Below are 15,232 nucleotides of genomic sequence, written 5' to 3' on the forward strand. Positions count from 1 at the left end.
CCTTATGGAGGACAACAAAATCAAAACTAAGGGAATGTGCCTACACTCTTGAAGAATCCTACACGATCAACTAAAAAGTATAGTGTAGTTGAACATTTGAAATGAACTAAGGCCAATATGTCCATGTTTGACATGCTACAAAATTTCCCTAATTAGTGGGAAGCATTGATAAAAACTATTGATCATATGTTAGAAATACTTAATGTGAATATTTATCCTTAAAAGACAATGTTGTGCAATGGATTAACGCACCAGAAGCTATACCAACTATTTTTAAAAGACAAGGCTAAGGTACCTCCTTTTTTAATCAGCATCAAAATCTATGGGAAGAATCTTCACAATTTCCTATTTGATTTAGGAGCTTCTTGTAATTTCATGCCACTTTCAATAGCACAAAGTTTGGGAGTCACTCCACAACCCTCTAATCAAATAGCGATACAACTGGACAACACGAAAGTAAAAGTTATTGGTGTATTAAAAGATGCTCAAATACAATTAATAGTTGACCCTTGAATTCAAGACATCATAGACATACATGTGGTTGAAGTCCTTGAAACATATGGGTTTCTACTAAGTAGAGAGTGGAAAAAGTGCTTAAGAGGATGGCTTTCAATTTATTTTCCCCAACTATGGTTACCTTGGAAAGGGTTGAATAATCAGATCAAGATAGACACTAAGCCAAAATTGATGATGATGATCATAGATTACAGTGCACCAAATGAGGTAGCATTTCTAAAGTCATATTTAGGCTCTTACAAAGTGATGGGGTTTGATACAACTTCAACTAAAGCATCAGATGGTCAAAATGAAAGATCCATAATTCCCATCCAAAAAGAAGAGATGATGATGTAGTTCATAAATAGCATGGTGGTGAACTTAAAATGCTTAGGTGAAGAAGCAAACCCAAGTGTTTTGCTCCTTCTAGGATTTTCTACATTGCATAAAGTTATCCATTCAGAGTTCCAACATTCACATTGCCAAGAAGTAGTTTCTTGGGTATTAACTCAGAAAATGGAAATAAAGAGTGACCAAATTCTAAAAGTATTAACTAGAGAAAATTTGAGTTCTACATACATATCTCAAGTCATGGGAAAGGATGGAGAGGAAGTTTAAGATATCAATGCAGCATATAGTGATACCTCTTTAGATGGTGGAGGTTTTTCTTCTCCTCTACTAGGAATGATCAAAATCAAAGGAGGAGGTAATTTGTGAAAGGTCAATATTGGACCTCAATAGTCATTCATCCTAAGCCTAGATTTGATAAAATCACAAAATTAATTAGGGAGATTTAGGATCACCAAGAGAATGAGGTGCTTCCCATATCAAAGATAAAAAATGAAAAATCGCAAAGTCTACCACGTGAGATATTTCAATGGATCTTGAAGAAACAATCCTTTAAGGTTCAATTAAAAGAAAAGCTATAGATGAATAAACACAAGTCCAAAAATCCGAACAAGAACCAATTTAGACACTCAGGTTTGATGGATCTAAATGAAAATTAAGAGTTGGTGAAAGTATTGAATTAATCAATCCATAAGGTAGGTATTTTATGAGATTAGATGTACTAATAATGTTGCAAAATATGAAGCCTTGATTCACAAATTTCTCTTCACATTAGAGAATGGAGTCAAAGCTCTCATAATTGAAGGAGACTCCCAATTGGTGACTAGACAAGCCAAGTCAATATATTATTGCAATGATAGAATACTAATTTCTTACTATAAAAGAGTATGGGACCTTATGGAAAATTTGGAGGCTTTGAACATTAATTTCATCCCAACAAGGAGAAACATGGTATCTGATGCCCTTGTCATTTTAGCAATTGCACTGCAACTCATTGAAAGAACTAAATTAAAGAGTTTTTCAATTGAATTAGTTATTGCTCCATCTATCCCAAATAACATTACAAACTTCCAAGCCTTCCAAGATGATCAACATATCCTTGAGTTTATCATGTACAATAGTCATTTCAAAGGACAAGAGATTGATGATAATCATGATGAATAACCTGAAGACAATGAGCTAGAGGATAAAGATGGGATTATATGTCTAAAGACCAATACTATTCCTAAGGGGATGGTAGAATTATAATGTATTTTTGATTGAGATGAATCAACATGTAGCAAAAGGACTACTCAAGGAAAAGTAATCAAAGAATGTAATTCATATAATCTAACCATAGAAGAAAATCCAAAGATGGTAAGAATTGGAAAATCTTGCAACCCTCATGAACAATAAAGTATGCTTCAATTGATTATAAAATATCAAGATTTCATAGCTTGGAGTTATGAAGAACTCAATATGTATGATCTAGAAATCATCACTCATGACATTTTATTAAAATGACATGTCAAGCCTTTCTATCAAAGGTAAAGACCAGTTAATCCAATTATTGAACCATTGATAATGAAAGAGATCTAGAAGTTTCTTGATGCTAAGATTATCTTTCCAATCTAACATTCTACATGGGTTTCTAACTTGGTTCTAGTAAGGAAAAAGATTGGAGAAATTTGACTTTGTGTGGACTTTTGCAATTTGAACCTATCATCTCAAAAGGATAACTACCCTTTTCCCTCACTTGATGATGTATTAAAAATTCTCAATAGATCCAAAATGATGTCTTTCCTAGATGGATATTCTAGATAGAACTAGGTGATGGTAGAGGAAGAAGATAGGATGCACACCACTTTCACAAAAAAATGGGGAACCTCTACCTACAAAAGGATTCCTTTTGGATTGATCAATGCAAGAGTTGCATTCCAAATGGAGATGCATGAAGAATTCAAGGGGTTGATATAAAAATGTATAGTCATCTACATGGATGACCTAACTATCTTTTCAAATGATTAGAGCACCCATATTGCTTATTTGAGACAAATATTCAACCAATGTCAAAGCTATAACATATCACTTAATCCTAAGATGTGTCTTTTAGGGTCACAAAAGGAAAGCTTCTTGATCATATCATTTATGAAGTAGGGATATCCATAGATCCTAAAAGAATAGAAACAATTCTTAATTTTTCACCCCCACTCAGCTGTAAAGAACTAAAATATTTATGGGAGAAGATAAATTTTGTGTGTAACTTTATTAGTGGGTTTTTAGAGATAATACACCCTCTTAATAAATTTTTGAAAAAAGGAGTGAAAACTAAGTGGGTTCCTAAAATTAATAAATCCTTTGAAGACATCAAAGTCTCTATCTCCACTACTATAGTACTTGTAAGTCCAAATTATGATTTTCCATTCAAAATCTACTATTTTTTTTTCAGAACATTCATGTGAAGGAATTCTCACTTAGAAGGAAGACAAAGAAGATGAGAGACCTATTTATTTCATAAGTTGTCCTCTAAATAATAATGAGTTGAACTATTCCAGTCTTGACAAATGGTCTTTTTCTTTGATAAAGGTGGTCAAGAAATTTTGCCATTATAAACTAAGGAGCAAGGTATATGTAATTATGCCAGACCATGCCATAAAGACATTGCTAATGCAAAATGAATTAGGTGAAATATGAGTAAAATGGATGGAAATATTACAAGAGTTTGCTTTAGAAATTCAGCCAATGAATTTGGTGAGATGACAAGGATTGACCAAGATGATAGCTAATAATAAGATCAGTAATGATAATGAAATCAAATTTGATGATGAAATCACTATTGATACTCAACAAAAGATCATAGTGTCTCAAGTAGATATTGATCAAGGAATAATCATGGATGTTTGGTATCAAGACATTATTTATTATCTTTTATAGAATCAATACCACAATTGGATGTATAGTTCCCAACATAGAGGACTAAAGATTAAATGTGAATACTATATGTTGCAAGATAGGAAGATTTGTAAAAGGAACTATGAGGGAATTTATAAAAAGTGTTTGGGATGTGAAGAAGTAAAAGAAGTTTTTGAAGAGTTTCATGGTAAGTATGACATGAGAGAGGAACCACCAGAGGCTACAACCCATATGATTTTAAGATCATGCTATTTTTGGCCCACAATCTTTGAGGATACATTTGAACATGTACATTCTTGCCACATTTTTTAGACTACTGCCAATAGAGACGAACATCTGGCAATGCTAATACAACCAGTTCTTAAGGTACACCCTTTTTGTTAAGTGTGGCTTGGACTTATTGGTCCAGTAAACCCACAACCATCAATTGGACACATGTTTGTTCTCATAGCTACCAACTATTGCTCATGTTGGTCAGAAGCTAAAACTTTTAGAAACTACACTTCCAAAGTGGTTACTAATTTCTTAGAAGAACATATTATTACTAGGTTTGGGATGCCATTCTTCCTTGTTTACAATAATGGATCATCTTTTGTATCAATAATCCTTACCTAGTGGGCATTGGATAATCGGGGCATAATCAAGTTCTCTTCAAATTACTATCTCCAAGGCAATGGTAAAGTTGAGTCCATAAATAAGAACCTGATCAAAGTGATAAAATTTTTTCTGAATGAAACTACTAAAGATTAGAATACTCAACTTAATTATGTTTTATGGATAGACCAAGTTAGGATAAAAATTTCTTTGGATATCTTCTCGTCTACAGACAAGAGCTAGTGTTTTTACTTAACCTCAAGATTCTTGTTTTGAAATTCATGAGTGGGTATGTTGAAGATGTGGACAAGATTCAAATCAGACTAATGAACCTCTTAGAAATGGATGAGAAAATGAAACTTGATTTAGAGCATATGGAAAAACATTAGGTTATTGTTAAAATGTGGTTTGACAAGTGGGCTACAATCAAATTTGTTAAAATGATGAAAGAAAACCTTGTTAGCCACACTTAGTTTCAATGCTTGTGGATTGGCCCTTATCAAATTATAAAAAATCTAGGAGAAAATACTTTTAGGTTGTGTTCCTTAAAGGGGAATTGATCACCTCTCCAGTCAATGGATAGTTCATAAAACATTAATTTTAGGCCTAAAATATGCAAGTGTGTTTGCTTTCATTTATGTGTTTTCTTTTAAAAGTCATGTCTATCTTTTCTTGCCAATTCAGGGGTTACGTGCAGCCAAGACTCTTTCTTAACAAATTTCATAAACTATTATTTATGGTTTCAACTTTTGGGAAGATGTATTTCTTTATTAAAGAATTAAGATGATTTTTTTTCTTGTACCAACTGGAGAACGAACGTTACTTGTAGTTGTAGAGGACTTTTAGTCTTGAAATAAGAGTTGCAAATCAATAGTTCTCAAAACTTTGCAAATTAAAAGGTTGACTATCATGGTGTTATCAAATAAAAGTTGACAAAAACAAGGGATGGTTCAAAACCTATTGGTTTAGACAAAAGGTCTTCTCAAAGAATTGCTAAAGTCACTATTTAGTGTCAGAGTTTCCAAAAGTTATTAAAAAAGGAACAAAATGGTTTTCAAGCTAAAGGAAGAATCTACGAAACAACACCAATGCCTTGGCCACATAGTCTAACCATGGTAGGGGTCAAAAAGAATAAAAAGGTTGTATTAAGAATGAAAGATTCCAAAATATCTAAAAAAAGTTAATCTGAGAATAAGGATATGCACTATAAAATGTTATCCAGTATATATACAAATTGGTTCATGGAAGAATCAAATGGAAACATGTGAGCTCTATGAAGTAAAATCCCAAAGATTACTTAGGACTCCAAATGCAAAAAATGATAACCCACTAAGAACCCTCAGAATGGATTCTCACATTTGGTTAGATAGTGATTGATACACATGATCTATGAAGATTCCTGATGAATGGACCAATGGAGTGGAGGATTGTTTCCAAGTTTCTAGAAGCTCATGACTTACTACACCTTGAAATGTCAAAGGAAATCAATACACTTTGCACACATTGAGCATGAATATTCAAGATTCTAAAGTTTTGACTATCAAACAACTTGAAAGTTTTCTATAGTTTTTGGGACTTAGTTGTTAGTTGACACATGTCAAAAGAATGCTTTCTAGTGAATAAATGCCTTTTTCATTTCTTCCTTCCTGTTGGGACTATTTTTTGTGGTTTCATAATGCATGTCCCATTTATCCTAGAAATAGGGACCCCCTATTAAAAAAAAATTCTTATAGACCCCTAGTCCAAGACTTGGGTCATGTTGGAACTCCTCGAGGAGTTTAGGTCAAGTCTCTATCTCTAACTAAGAAGCCTTGGGGTGTTAGAACTAGGAAAAATTTGAAGAATAAATTTTTTTTGTGCATAAAAGCACACTAGCACACTTTTCTCAAATGTACACCTATCCTTGGTGTGTAGGTGCACTAAATACACACGTGCATGCTCATTTCCCTTTTGATATGTGCACATGCACACTTGGGCATGTGCGCACCTCCAAATGGTGCATACACTGGGTTTGGTTCTATATAAACTTGGGAACCCTTCCCCTCTCCTCACTTCTCCTTGTACCTCCTATACAACTACACATTCACACCCTAAAAGGTGCACTACATGCTACACAAGACAAAAAAAAACTCAAGTGTTAGACATCAAAGGTGCACACATGTGCACCTATTCAAGGTGTGCATGTGTGAACCTTTTATCGCCTCAAAAACCTTAAAAATGAACTTAGCAACTTAAAAACCTAAGTTAAAGGTGCACACATGCACACCTATCCAGGATTTGCATGTGAGCACCTTTCAAGCTTAAACTTAATCAAGTAAACCCAAGGAAAGGTGTACAACTATGCACCTCCCCAAGGTGCACACATGCACACCTTTTTTACACCAACTTATTGCATACATAAGAATGTGCACATGCCCACCCCATTAGGATGCACATGTGCACACTCTTTCTACACCCAAAACTTAAAAAACCAAGTTGAGTCCCCCTCTTTCATAATGCACTTTCCAAACCCATGTACGTAGTTGTATGCATTCACATGTGTACACCTTACCAAGGTGAGCAAGTCTACAATGACACAAAAATAGTTTTACAGTGGCCCTTTAGTGCACTTAGTGCAACTGTAAGGGTACACTAGGTGTGCTATTTTGCATACCTAGGCTATTGGAGGAGAAATTAATTAAATTTCATTATTTTGGGTTATTTTTGTTAGGTTTTTGGCAAATAAGGGTGCATATCTAGTCTCAATTTTATCTCTCTAGACTAAAATCTTATTTTTGTGTAGATAAAATGGCATCTTTATCATCCTCACTTGCAAAAAAATGTCTCCCAAACCTTTAGTGTTCAAATACCAAGGTACACCAAGGAAATCCCACTTTTAGGATGGACATGCAAAAATTATAGACATCAAACTTGGTCACATTGATTGGATTACATTCCTCAATATTTGCAAAAAACCCAAAGAGAGATCTGCCATGGTGTCAACACTTATCATATTAAGGTTAGTAAATGTGACATCACATTCTACATCTATGTAGTCTTTTGAACTCATCATGGATCTAGAAGATAACTATGTTATTGAAGAAATGGTTTTCAAGACTATCACAAGAATGATAGTCCTAGACCTCCATCCCTAAAACATCAAGAAGGTGTTTCATTTCCCTAGAACTAATCATTATTTGAAAATATCCTATGAGGGAGTAGATAGATGGTATCAAGAGAATGAGTAGGAATCCCAAGAGATAATCTAATCATAATTTTTGATTGATAGAACACTAGTAGGCTGCAATGTCATCACGGTAGACATGACTTGGGGGTATATGAAGGAAGACATTGGATATGCCATTGTACTTTAGAGTAGAGTCATGGGCTTACCAGCAGTTGGATATCTTAATATCTAGATGGTCCATTTCATTGAAACTGTCAAAATAGCCAAGATACCATTTGATTGGGCCATAATGTTGAGTGATAACCTAGATGAGAAATTAGTATTTGTTAAAGCTAACCCTAAATTCTATATGACATCATATTTTTTGTACTTATTGGTAGCTAGAACAATTGGATACCTAGGACTTTACAAAAGGGGTAGCATGCAAGATAAAAATGCTTGGCCCTATGTGGCATATCCTCAACTAGTTAAGAAAAATATCTTAGATTAGAGAAAGGAGTACCAAATAGTGAATGATAGTTTCATATTTGCAATCATCCAATTCATAGAGGTTTATTATGCCAAAAGGATGGCAGTAGAGGTAGTAACTAGAATTGTAGAAATCAACACCTACTATATCTAGTTCAAAAAATTCACATACCTAAGGTTAGCCAATACTATGGTTAACCCAAAGAAGCTCTAGAGATATCTATCAGATAGGATCATTTTTTTGGAGATTACAAGGCAACTCACATCTCCATTTGACAAAGTGAGAAAAAAAGCATAAGACATGGATGTGCCCAAGTACCATTGGTGCATTCGAGGTCAAGAAGAGACATGATATCATGACCTTCGATTCAGAATGAGATCAATATCCATTAGAAGAGTATGAATCCCCTTGCCCATACTTTGATAATGTTGGGATGGTGTAGCATCTGATAGGGAAGCAATTCGTGCGTGAAGATGCATTGGAGGATCATTGGATGAATACTGTAGATAACTACGATGTCCAAATTAGGGACTATTATAGGATGACTCTATATTTAGTGGAGAAAGCACTTAAAATAAAGATATTGCTCAAGGATATCAAGAAATACATGAAATATGTCTTAGATTCACTATACAACATGGAAAAATTTATGATAGTCCAATAATGAATGAAAAGACTAGCAAAGATGAGAAAGTGGACATCAATAACAAAGCCTACTACATAGTCCAACTAACAAGGGAATGGATCAAGAAAACTTTCAAAATTGATCTAGTTCCACAAGTTTTTCCACTATAAGCCATAATACAACCTACCAAAGGCAAAGGTGTAAAAGTCATAGTACCAACTTTCCCAAATCAATCCCTAGTAAGGTTGAAAATAGCTCATCTACATGAGTGGTAAGTTGAGTATTTCAAGGTGGATAGAGGAGTGAAGAGGAAGAGAAAGGAAAAAGATAAAACAATTCAATCTTAAGAAAAATATAATCCTACACAATTGAAGCCTCTGGATGAGTAGGCAATTCAAGTCCAAGAGACTAAGCAAGTGCCTCCACTAGGAGAGGAATAGGAACAAGAAGAGGAAGAATAGAGGGTGAAACTAGAAGGTCAAGGGAAGAAACCCTTCCCTTAGCTCCTAAGAAGCCTAGGATTAATTCCACAATGGGAGGGATATGTAGGATAAGATTAAAGAAAAATAATACTCCTCCCCCATAGGTTCCCTAAACCATCCCTAATGTTGATGTAGAACAAGAAGAGGATGAATAGATAGATTATGTTCCCCAAAGCTAGAGGACTTTCTCAACTAGGGAAATGGAAGAGGAAAGAAGAAGCTTGAACGTGATTTTTCCATCCATTCCCAAGTACCTATTCAAGTAACCAATTCAAAAGATGAGTGGCAATGGTGGATTACAAACAAAGAGAGGCAAGAAACTAATGCCTTTGACATCTTTGATTTTGACTTTATGATGGTAGGCACTGTGATGGTAGGTGGTAAGATACGAGATACTCCCATCAACCAACCTTTAGGAAAGGATCATAACTAATTTCCACCTCTACCTTAAGCACCCCTCAGCCTACCACTACAACCATCTCAAGATTTGTCATTTTTGGACAAAGGCTTGGTCACTCCACTTCCTTCCTCAATGCAAATAGAAGAACAAAATGTAGAGGAGGAAGAGCCTGAACAACTACAAGACAATGAAGTATCAGAGGAGGTTCAAATACCAAAAGAACCTTAGTAAACTCCTCATGATACAAAGGCTAGGACCTTGGCCACAATTGATACATAGACTCCAAATGTAGATCTTTCTCAAAAGGAGAAGATTCCAGAGGGGAGTGATAAGGGGAAGAGGCATGCATTATAAACTCCCTCTTTAGCCCTCTTTAGCCAAGTACATGTATCCAATGTGCACTACATCATCCTTGCTAAAGAGGAAGGTCATGGTTTAATAGAAGAGGCAATTGGATTCAAGTGTAGATGAGGGAATGGATAAGCTAGTAAAGGTCATCAAGAAGCCTAATCCACCTACAGGTGATGTGTGACCATTGGCCTTCATTATAAAGAACCAAGATCATGACTTGCTTGGTAATATTTCCATCCCTCCTCCACATGTTGAAACCATGGATTTGAGTCATAAATATTCTAAAATCAAGCAATCCTATTAGCAAGGCCTATGGTAGATACTACCAAAGTGTTAATCACTAGATGCATAAAAGAGATGTTCAAATATATGAACCAAGGTGATTTTGAGTTGATATTACTATGGAAGAAAATGATATTTTGAGAGGATACTTACATTGAGTAGTGAGCCCTATAGACAAGGATAATCTAGAGATCACTCTTGTTGCAGCACTAGAGAGGAAGAAAATGGGTAGTCTATAAATAGATTCATTTTTGGGAGCATGTTAGAAATGGCGTTACAATTTTGAGGAGAAAGGTGTTCAAATAATATAGGAAAATTTGAATATGTTGCATTATATTTCATCAAGTGTAGATTAGATGGTATCTATATTGAACTAGGATTTTGGATTAACGGGTGAGGTAAAAGACCTGCAAGCACTTCAATCAATAAAAGGTCAAAGGTATAGTAAACTCATGGATGTGTACTATATTGAAGAGCTTGATAAATTAAATGATTGGATCGAGAAGATAGCCATTGGCCATAAATTTATGGAGACATGACATGTGGAGATACAAAAGTTGAGAGACCAAATTCAAGAACATATTTTGGAAGCAAAAAGGTACTATAATGCTTCCTACCTTGACTTTTATTAAGATAAGTTGAGAACCAAACTCAATTCACTACAATCATTAGTCAAAAATTTCTGATGAATTTTCACAGATGCTTCATTAGATGAGGATATCAGACAAGCATTCAAGACTGAAGAGGTATTATTGGAGTTGGACAATAAGCTTGAGGATTTTGTGGCAATACATATAAAAGTTAGTAATTAATGGAAGGTAGTAAAGGATAAGTATGGAGCTTTGTATTTTTGGAAGTAACCCAAGTGAAAAAAAAATAGAGAAATTGAAGAGAAAACATCCAAAATTCCCTCTAGTATGAAGGAATACAAAACCCAGAAGCTAGAAATTCAGTTTCAACACTTGGGAAATTTTGGACTTTTGGAACCTGTCATCAAGGTGCACAAGTACATAAGGTGTACAAGGTGCATGTTTCACAAAGGTACACTAAATATTTTGAGGAAGTAGTAGTGCACTAACAATTAGATGTCATTTCTTAATTTAGAGCATTCCATGCACTGGAAATGCATTTTTACAATAGTTCAACTCTTAGAAATGCCTAGAGAAGGTCAACCTTCCATTTTTAGAATGTTTAAGTCATATTTGTTCTTCTTATCTGCTTCTTTTATTTTTTTAAGTCATGTAAAGGTTCATGCACCTATTAATTGATATAAAAAAGGGTGGAGACCTACTGAGCACCATTTAGAGAGTCAATTTGTATATAATTAAATTTGTTTTATTAGTTTTGAGCATATATTTGCATGATAAGATCTCTCACTCTCAATAGAAAAAAGAGGAGATGATTTCTTATAAATACATGGATGTAATATGTACTCTAGGGTGTTATTTTGATGCAATAATATATGTTATTGGTGCTTTCATTCTGAGTGTAGTTATTCTTGTTGAGTGTGTTATTTTTGTGAATGCATGTTGATGAATAATAATGTAGCCAATGGTTTTATTTTTTCGTTATGATTCTGTGATGTTTTTTCTTGGGTGTTTTCCACATGTTAATGAATTTCATTGAAGTACCAAGTTGGAGAAGAGATCACCTTTTGCTCCTATATAGCTTCTTGTCTCACATGAGCACACTTTTTGTGGCTTTGTGATTTGATAAGAAGTGAAACATATTTCAATTATTACTAAGTTCCCATCAATGATTGCAATAATGGAATTGAGGAAGCACTGCTCCTATTTTGATTGGTTTCCTACTTGATATTTTCAATGATCTAACTCACAGACATGTTGTTACTAAAGTTTATGTCTGTTAGGAATTTCCCTTTCAAGTTATTTTCTTTAATCTCTCATCACCCTATGTTTGCCATTTTCTTTTCTAATACTTGGTTAAAATAGGAATTCATATAGTTGTATTGATAAATTACATATATGATAAAATAGAAAATATCAAAAATATATCTATTTTGTGGTTACTTTTTGAGAGATCAAGCAGATAAAACATCTTATCCAAAATTGGTTGGAACTAGAAAAGGCCTCCTCATGAACATACACATTTATCTTCAACTGGGTGAAATTTACTAGGTCACAATATCTGCCAAAACCTTGGAGTTGATCCTAGATTAGCTTTTAAAGAGAGGAAATCAAAATAATTCATGTTGTTAAAGCATTGTACAAAATGATAGCTCAAAGGTGTGCACCATGTGCTTGTATGTTGATCATGTAACATATGCACTCATCTCCAACCCCAAAGGTGCACATGCACACATGTGCATGTGTGTACCTTCACGAGTGCACATTCTCCAAATATTTTTCCTACCAATAGGACCCCCTCCACTCTTTCTAGTCACTTTTTCACATAGGGACTCCAAGGACCACACCTTTACACTTTTAGAGCCTTCTCATATCTGAGTAAAACATATCCACATAAAACATTTTTGAAAGGAAAAAGGTGTACACAAGCACATATACACATTTTTACACCATCCACTTGCATAAACATAGTGCACAAGTTATGCACATGCACATGTGTGTTATGTGTGCAACATGCACATCTCATTTCTTTTCTATTTTTACAAAGCTTAACTAGGTGTACATTGTGTACCTTGCATATATTTTTAGGGGCAACATGTGTGCAAGGTTCACAAATACACATTTCATGTACTCTTATTGTTTTGAGACAATTTTGTCAGTCTTCTTCTAGTCAAGTCATGTTTGTAAGGCCATCTTATGTTTTCCTCATTAATAATACTAACTTTTCTCTTTTGTCCAAAGAATGCCATTGTCTTCATCTTCTATGGCCCTAAAGATTGTACCTAAACTAGTTACCTTTAAATATCAAGGAACACCCAAGAAATCTAGATTCAAAGATAAGAACTTAGAAATCCAAGAAATAGAGTAATAAACATTGATTGGAATGCCTTCTTGTTACTATTCAACCAGCCCAAGGAAAGATAGGATATGGGATTTGTGTTCATTTGGAGAAGACTACTTAACATGACTTCTCATATGTTATCAATCATGTCATCAAAACTATGTATGACGCTAGTACACCACTATTTATAAGAAGAGGAAGTGGTTAAAAGTGTGACAAGCAAAATTATCTTAGACATTAGGCCCAAAAATATCAAGAAGGTCTTCCATTTTCCTCTGGTAGATCAATATTTACATATCACCTATAACATGGAAGATAGGTGGTACCAAGAGAATAAATTAGAGGTGAAAGAGTTGGTACAAAGGAACTACCTTATTGATAGATCACCATTGAGTTGAATGGGTGGAAAGGTTGACATGACTTAAGGTTATTTGATAGATGTCTTTGGGCTAATCTGTAGTCATTCTGAGTAGATCCATGGGCCTCCCTGTAGTTGGTTGCCCAGAAACCCAAATGGTATATTTCACAAAGAATATCATGATGGGGAAGATGACTATTGATTAGGCTACCATTATTAGAAAAAATTAGGATGAACAACTCATTTTAGTAAGGAATGACCAATGATTCTAGGACCTCTTACATTATATACCTTCCAATGGAAAGACTAACTAATTACCTTGGGTTGGTTAGGAAGGGAAATATGAAAGATGGAAATTCCTAGCCATACATCATTCATCCCTAACTTGTAAAGAAGAAACTTCCTTTGAAGATCCCTAAATATAGGTTGTTTAATTATAGATTCATTTTTTCCATCATTTGGTTCATAGGAGATCACTATGCCAAAAAAGATGATAGTAAAGGTAGTTGTTCAAGTATCGCAAATTAGAGCTTATTTCATCTAGTTCAACATATTTTCCTACATCTAGGTTGCTATTACTATCTTATTCCCAAAGAACCTAATTAGATAGATTTCTTCTATTAGAAATAAAGGAACAAAATTTTCATTTCCTACATACTTGAGAAATTCAGCAGTAAGCTAGAGATAGTGAATCAACATGAATAGGAGATGAAGTAGTTCCAAACTAAAAGGTTGAAGAGAAGGAAAAGATAGGGGGTCACTAAAGAGATATCCAAATAAGAGCCAGACACATAGGAGGAAGCCCAAGCTAAGAAAGAAGAAACTTAACCCAAATAGGAAGAATCTCTAGCATAAGAAGACCCTACAACCCTAGTAGAGGCCACCTTGTTAGTACTCAAGAGAGATCAAACTAAGACAACAATGGTAGGAGAAAATAGAAGGAAGTTAAAGAAGAAAATAAATTCATCTCCTAAGGTTCAAAAAACTATTCTTGAGGTTCAAGATGAGGAAGAGGGGGAGAAGATTGAATATATCCCACTCAATAAAAGAACTCTCTTAGGAAGAGCTATAGAATAATAAAGGAGGAGGAGTTTGACTCAAAAACCACTATCTATCCCACAAAAGCTCATCCATATAGAAGTCTTAGAAGAAGAAAAAGAGAGGGGGATAGTAGATATGGAGTGTGAAGGAACTCATTTCTTCGATACTTTGGACTATGATTTTATGCCAGTGCATACAAAGATGGCAAGGGAAAGGATACATGATACCAATACCTGTTGATAATTTAATTCACAAACATGTTATTTCTTTGGCTTATGTCTATTATGAATTTCCTTTCAATGATTTGATTTAAATATCTTTATACTCTATCTTTGTTTTTTTTTTTTTTTCAAATATATGGTTAAAATAGGAATTCATATAATTGTGTTGATTAGAAATTGTGTTCATAATAAAATAGAAAATACAAAATTTTTATTTATTTTTGGTTAGATTTCAACTTGTGAACATTCACATTTATCTTCGATTGAGCTACCCAACAAGTTGAAAAATAGCCATTTGGAACCTTGGAGTTCATTATTAATGATATTTCCAAGCAAGAGATTTGAGAGAATTTCTTTTGTTAGTATTGTACAAAACTGCCGCTCACCATAACCTAACACAAGAAGCCAACATACGAACAAGATATTAGAAACTCTTAGAAATGTGATGTTAGGATCAAGAAGTATTAAGAGGGTGGCTAAATAAATGTTCTAATACTTTTAAAAAAATGAATTTTCTTATAACAATATCATATAATAATTGAAATGATAAATCATATACAAAAAGAGAACTTGTTACATC

The sequence above is a fragment of the Cupressus sempervirens genome, chromosome 9, assembly GCF_028749045.1.
Source record: "Cupressus sempervirens isolate cs-2001-9-10 chromosome 9, ASM2874904v1, whole genome shotgun sequence".
NCBI lineage: Eukaryota > Viridiplantae > Streptophyta > Pinopsida > Cupressales > Cupressaceae > Cupressus > Cupressus sempervirens.